Here is a 6,000-nt window from a genome sequence, read left to right on the forward strand (position 1 = left end):
ACCCCATTTCCCAGGGACAGCTCAACGGTGCTCCCACTAGACAGAAGTGCAGGCACGACCGACTATGTCCCTGTCTGGAGTGGGGAGGGGGGTGGAATACCCAGTGCTGTAGGGGCAGATAGGGGTTGGTTCCTGAGCATAGGAAGGAGCCCATTGGTTGCTGGTCACCTGGGCTCATGGTTAGAGGGAGGTATAAAAGGTGGGCACCATCTTAGTTCTGGGTCAGTTCAGCCAGAGGAGAAGACAGGGAGTAGAGGCTCTGTAGGAGCTCTACTCCAGGAGGGCCTAGTGAGAGGCCGAGGAGGAGGTGAAGGGGAGCTGGGATTTTGGCTCATCTCAGCTCCAAGAGAACGGAACAGAAAGGAACAGAGAAAGAGAAGGAGAGATAGAGAAACAGAAGGGCTCAGGAACAAGAAGGTGGAAGGGACTCTAAGAACCCACGAGAATCCAGGGTGCAGGGTCAGGCAGATTAAGGGTACCGGATCCCAAGTTGGTGGAGGAGAAACAACCCTCAGCCAAAGACCAGTCATCGTGATCACCTATTGGTGCGACACCTCATCAAACCTGCTAGGAAGGTACCATAAAGGACAGCGGAGGACGGGGCCCATGTTTAACCGCACAAGTCCGCGGCAGCCGGACAAAAGTGGGTCACTGGTGAGGCAGGCCAGAGAAAGGATTAAAGGGGGTCCTGTGCCATGCTCTTGACTGCTTGGGAGTTGACCGAGCCCCACACCTGGTGGACGCAGCACGGCTTGGGCGGTCACTGCCGACGGAAGTGACCCGGGACAAACGAACTGTGAGTAAAGACCCTGGACTGTAACTTGTTGTCCGTGTGCTCCTTCGCTCCTCCGGCACTACCGGTACTGGGACCTTCACCACCATCACTCCCACCATCCACTACACTGCCCTGGGGCCGCACTCTTCCCGTGGGGAGTCACACTACCCTAGCTGCACACTTCATCAGCCCCAGCGGTCTGCATGCAGCGGCGGTTCCTAATAACCGCAATCCACGGGTGGCGTAGTCGGACATTATCTGAAGCACGTAGCAGACTACCATTGGTCTGACCACCCTGAGCCGCGGGACCGGGCCGCCACTACTACCCCCATCGTTCCCCTATCGCCCGGATCCGCGTGCCCCACGGCCCAGGGGGCGAGTCACATGCATTTCCGCATGCGGGTTATCAAGTGCTTTTCCAAGCGATTTTAGCATCACTTGGAAAAGTGCTTGACAACTTGTTCACACTATATAAATCCATGCAACTGGCATGGATTTATAGTAGTGTGACCAAGTTAATTAAAAAAAAAAGAATAAGAATGGTATAAAATAAAAATAAAAAGTTTATACTCACCTACCGATGTCTTCCCGGTGTTTTATCTGCTCCGTCCGGTGTCTTGCACTGCTTGCGGTAGTGTGAAGGACCTGCGGTGACGTCATTGAGCCATGTGATGGGTCACATGACTCAGTGACGTCATGGCAGGTCTTTCACATCAACGCGAACATTGCAAGACACCGTCCCGGAGCAGACAAAACACCGGGAAGACATCGGTAGGTGAGTATAAACTTTATTTTTTATTTTAAATTCTTTTTTTACAGATTTCTATGGTACCCAGGTCTGGATGAGAGTCTCCTCTCCTCCAGACTTGGGTACCATCCGCACATTGAAACGCATATAATCCGTGAGTACAAATGTACTGACACGGATTATATGCGTCTCAATGCAAGTCAATGGCGGTGATTACGCTGCGAGTCCGCAAAATTAATGAACATGCTGCGGATTTTTGAGCGTAGCATAAACGCTGTGGAAAAATCCGCAACATGGGCATTGAAAGTGCGGCTTGTCATTGGGGACCATGGGGGGCGGATTACCAAGCGTTTCCCAAGCGTTTATGCTGCGGAAATTCCGCAGCATAAACGCTTGTAAAACGCTACGTGGGCACACAGCCTCAAAAACACCTGCTGTTTCTTCATTTTTGAGTGGAATTAAAAAGAAAAATATCTGGAAAACACCAGTAGAAAGGATAACCCAAAAGCACTGGAAAAAAAAACTCGCCGGTGGTTACAAACATCGAACAAGTGGTCAGGAAAGGTCCAAAAATATGTCAGGAAAAAAACACAGGAGAAAGCGAACAAATCCTAAGGTATAGAAAAAATGTGCGGTGAACCTAAGGGTGTATTCACACAACTGTCCATGTTACAGCCACGGTTACTTGTCCAACTTCTAACCTGAGCTTAAAGGTTGTCCGGTCTAAATCGATAAGTCTACAGTTACTCTGTTGTGACTGCAGACTGATGAATCCCCCCAGTTCTCGCACTTTGCACTGCAGGGATTCACTGGTTTCTGAGACAGGAACGGTGGTGATGTATGCGATATACATACTCTTGTACAGAAGCTGCAAATACACTTTTGTTGAGCAAAGCCGTGCCCACTTGGCGGCCGTGTCACTAGATGGGGCTCAGCCTGTCTCAATACAAGTGTATGGAGCGAGGCTGGCCCACTAGTCGGTTTCTGCCCAGGATTATGCATATCGCATACATCACCGCCATTCCTGGCTCAGAAACCAGCAAATCCTCGCAGCGTACAGTGCCTGCACTGGGGGGAGTCGTAAATCTGCAGTCACACAGACTTATAGATTTATCGATTTAGACCGGACAACCCCATTAACCCCTTTACCCCCGAAGATTGTTTGCACCTTCATGACCAGGCCAATTTTTACATTTCTGACCACTGTCACTTTATGAGGTAACTCTGGAACGCTTCAACAGATCCCACTGAATCTGAGATTGTTTTTTCGCGACATATTGTACTTCATGATAATGGTAACATTTGATATGACTGGCATTTATTTGTGAAAAAAATCTGAAAATTGGTGAAAATTTTGAAAAGTTCAAACTTTGAATTTTCATGCCCTGAAATCAGAGAGATATGTCACACAAAATAATAAATAACATTTCCCACATGTCTACTTTACATCAGCACAATTTTGGAACCAATTTTTTTCTTTGTTAGGAAGCTATAAGGGTTAAAAGTTAACCAGCGATTTCTAATTTTTCCAACAAAATTTACCAAACCATTTTTTGAGGGACCACATCACATTTGGAGTCGCTTTGAGGGGCCTTTATGACAGAAAATACCCAAAAATGACACCATTCCAAAAACTGCACCCCTCAAGGTGCTCAAAACCACATTTAAGAAGTTTATTAACCTTCAGGTGAGTCACAGTAGTTTTTGGAATGTGAAAGAAAACAATGAATATTTAACTTTTTTTCTCAAAAAAATTACTTTCCACCCAATTTTTTTATTTTTCACAAGGGTAACAGGAAAAAATGGACTCCAAAGTGTGTTGTGCAATTTCTTCTGAGCACGCTGATAAACCATATCTGGGGGAAAACCACTGTTTGGGAGCACGGCAGGGTTCGGAAGAGAAGGCGAGCCATTTGACTTTTTGAATGTAAAATTTGTTTGAATAATTAGCAGACACCATGTCGCGTTTGGGGAGCCCCTGATGTGCCTTAGCAGTGGAAACCCCCCACAAGTGACACCATTTTGGAAACTAGACTCCTTAAGGAACTTATCCAGATGTGTGGTGAGCACTTTGACCCCCAAGTGTTTCACAAAAGTTTTTAACATAGAGCCATGAAAATAAAAAATCACACTTTTCCACAAAAATGATTTTTAGCCCCAATTTTTTTCAATTTAAACAAGGGTAACAGAAGAAATTGGACCCCAAAAGTTGTTGTGTAATTTCTTCTGAGTATGATGATACCCCATATGTGGGGGAAAACCATTATTTGGGCACACGGCAGGGCTCGGAAGGAAAGGAGCAACATTTGACTTTTTCAGCACAAAACTCGCTGGAATTGAGAGCGGACGCAATGTTGCGTTTGGAGAGCCCCTGATGTGCCTAAACAGTGGAAACCCCCCACAAGTAACCCCATTTTGGAAACTAGACCCCTTAAGGAACTTATCCAGATGTGTGGTGAGCACTTTGAACCCCCAAATGTTTCACAAAAGTTTATAACGTAGAGCCGTGACAATAAAAAATCGCTTTTTTTCCACAAAAATTATCTTTTAGCCCCAATTTTTTATTTTCACAAGGGTAACAGGAGAAATTGGACCCCAAAATTTGTAGTGCAATTTCTCCTAAGATACCCCATATGTGCCTAAACAGTGGAAACCCCCCACAAGTGACCCCATTTTGGAAACTAGACCTCTCAAGGAATTTATTTAGATGTGTGGTTCGATTCTAGTATGAAGTGTTTTACTATGGGAACGAAAACTTAGGCTTAAGAGATAACGGTCATCAGAACTGTCGCAGACCAAAAAGAAGCCATCTAGCAGATTAGCCAATTTTTCTTCTGCTTCCCAGCATGTGATGAAAAACAATTTACAACGGGGATCTGTAAAAATGAAAAAAACATATTTTCCCCACAAAAATGTTAGCCCCCAATATTTTCATTTTCACAAGGATAGCAGGAGAAAATGGACCCCAAAATTTGTTGTGCGATTTCTCCTAAGCATGCCGATATCCCATATGTGGTTGAAAACTACTTTTGAGGCACAATGAAAAGGAGAACAACCCGAACTTGCCGTCCATAAGACAGTAGAAAGCGACAAAAAGTAGCTGAAGATAATAGTAATTAAAATACCTTTTATTAAACATTGAAAAAATGTTACTACATACAAGAGGAAAAGTACGTGCGCAGCACGTGACTTGCTTAATACTACACTTATTATAGTTATCCAATGTGATTACACAGGAGAACAGACTCGATATAACAGTCTGTCCTATCATAAAACATTTGACCAGCTTAAACCCCATATATCCTTACACAGCTCAGCATGTTGTTGGGGATTGAATATAACCCCTTGGCAAGGTATCTGGCTTGGCAATCCTATATATATATATATATATATATATGTACAGTACAGACCAAAAGTTTGGACACACCGGTCATGCTGAAGGATGTTGCAGGCAGCAGATTGCTCTCCAGGGAAAGGGGGAAAAAAGATGCTACCAGATCATGTCAGTGGGTGACAAAGGACGGTGGTCCGAAACGCGCGTCAGGGTGTACGCTGCGCAGTAGGTGATTACTACACAATTATGTAATTGTACATCCAGAGACATGATCTGGTAGCATCTATCTTTTTTTTCCCCTTTCTTTGCCCTATTTGAGGCATACTGGTCTCAGCACAGTCAGACTCAGGGTTATATGGTTTATGCACGCGCTAGTGAGTTATTTTTTGACAACGTGGACATACAGTACAGACCAGAAGTTTGGACACACCTTCTCATTTAAAGATTTTTCTGTATTTTCATGACTATGAAAATTGTACATTCACACTGAAGGCATCAAAACTATGAATTAACACATGTGGAATTATATACTTAACAAAAAAGAGTGAAACAACGGAAAATATGTCTTATATTCTAGGTTCTTCAAAGTAGCCATCTTTTGCTTTGATGACTGCTTTGCACACTCTTGGCATTCTCTTGATGAGCTTCAAGAGGTAGTCACCGGAAATGGTCTTCCAACAATCTTGAAGAAGTTCCCAGAGATGCTTAGCACTTGTTGGCCCTTTTGCCTTCACTCTGCGGTCCAGCTCACCCCAAACCATCTCGATTGGGTTCAGGTCTGGTGACTGTGGAGGCCAGGTTATCTGGCGTAGCACCCCATCACTCTCCTTCTTGGTCAAATAGCCCTTACACAGCCTTGAGGTGTGTTTGGGGTTATTGTCCTGTTGAAAAATAAATGATGGTCCAACTAAATGCAAACCGGATGAAATAGCATGCCGCTGCAAGATGCTGCAGTAGCCATGCTGGTTCAGTATGCCTTCAATTTTGAATAAATCCCCAACAGTGTCACCAGCAAAGTACCCCCACACCATCACACCTCCTCCTCCATGCTTCACGGTGGGAACCAGGCATGTAGAGTCCATCCGTTCCCCTTTTCTGCGTCGCACAAAGACACGGTGGTTGGAACCAAAGATCTCAAATTTG

Source organism: Phyllobates terribilis, unplaced genomic scaffold (assembly GCF_046119375.1).
Source record: "Phyllobates terribilis strain yellow unplaced genomic scaffold, ASM4611937v1 Scaffold_1__5_contigs__length_1240528914, whole genome shotgun sequence".
Taxonomy (NCBI): domain Eukaryota; kingdom Metazoa; phylum Chordata; class Amphibia; order Anura; family Dendrobatidae; genus Phyllobates; species Phyllobates terribilis.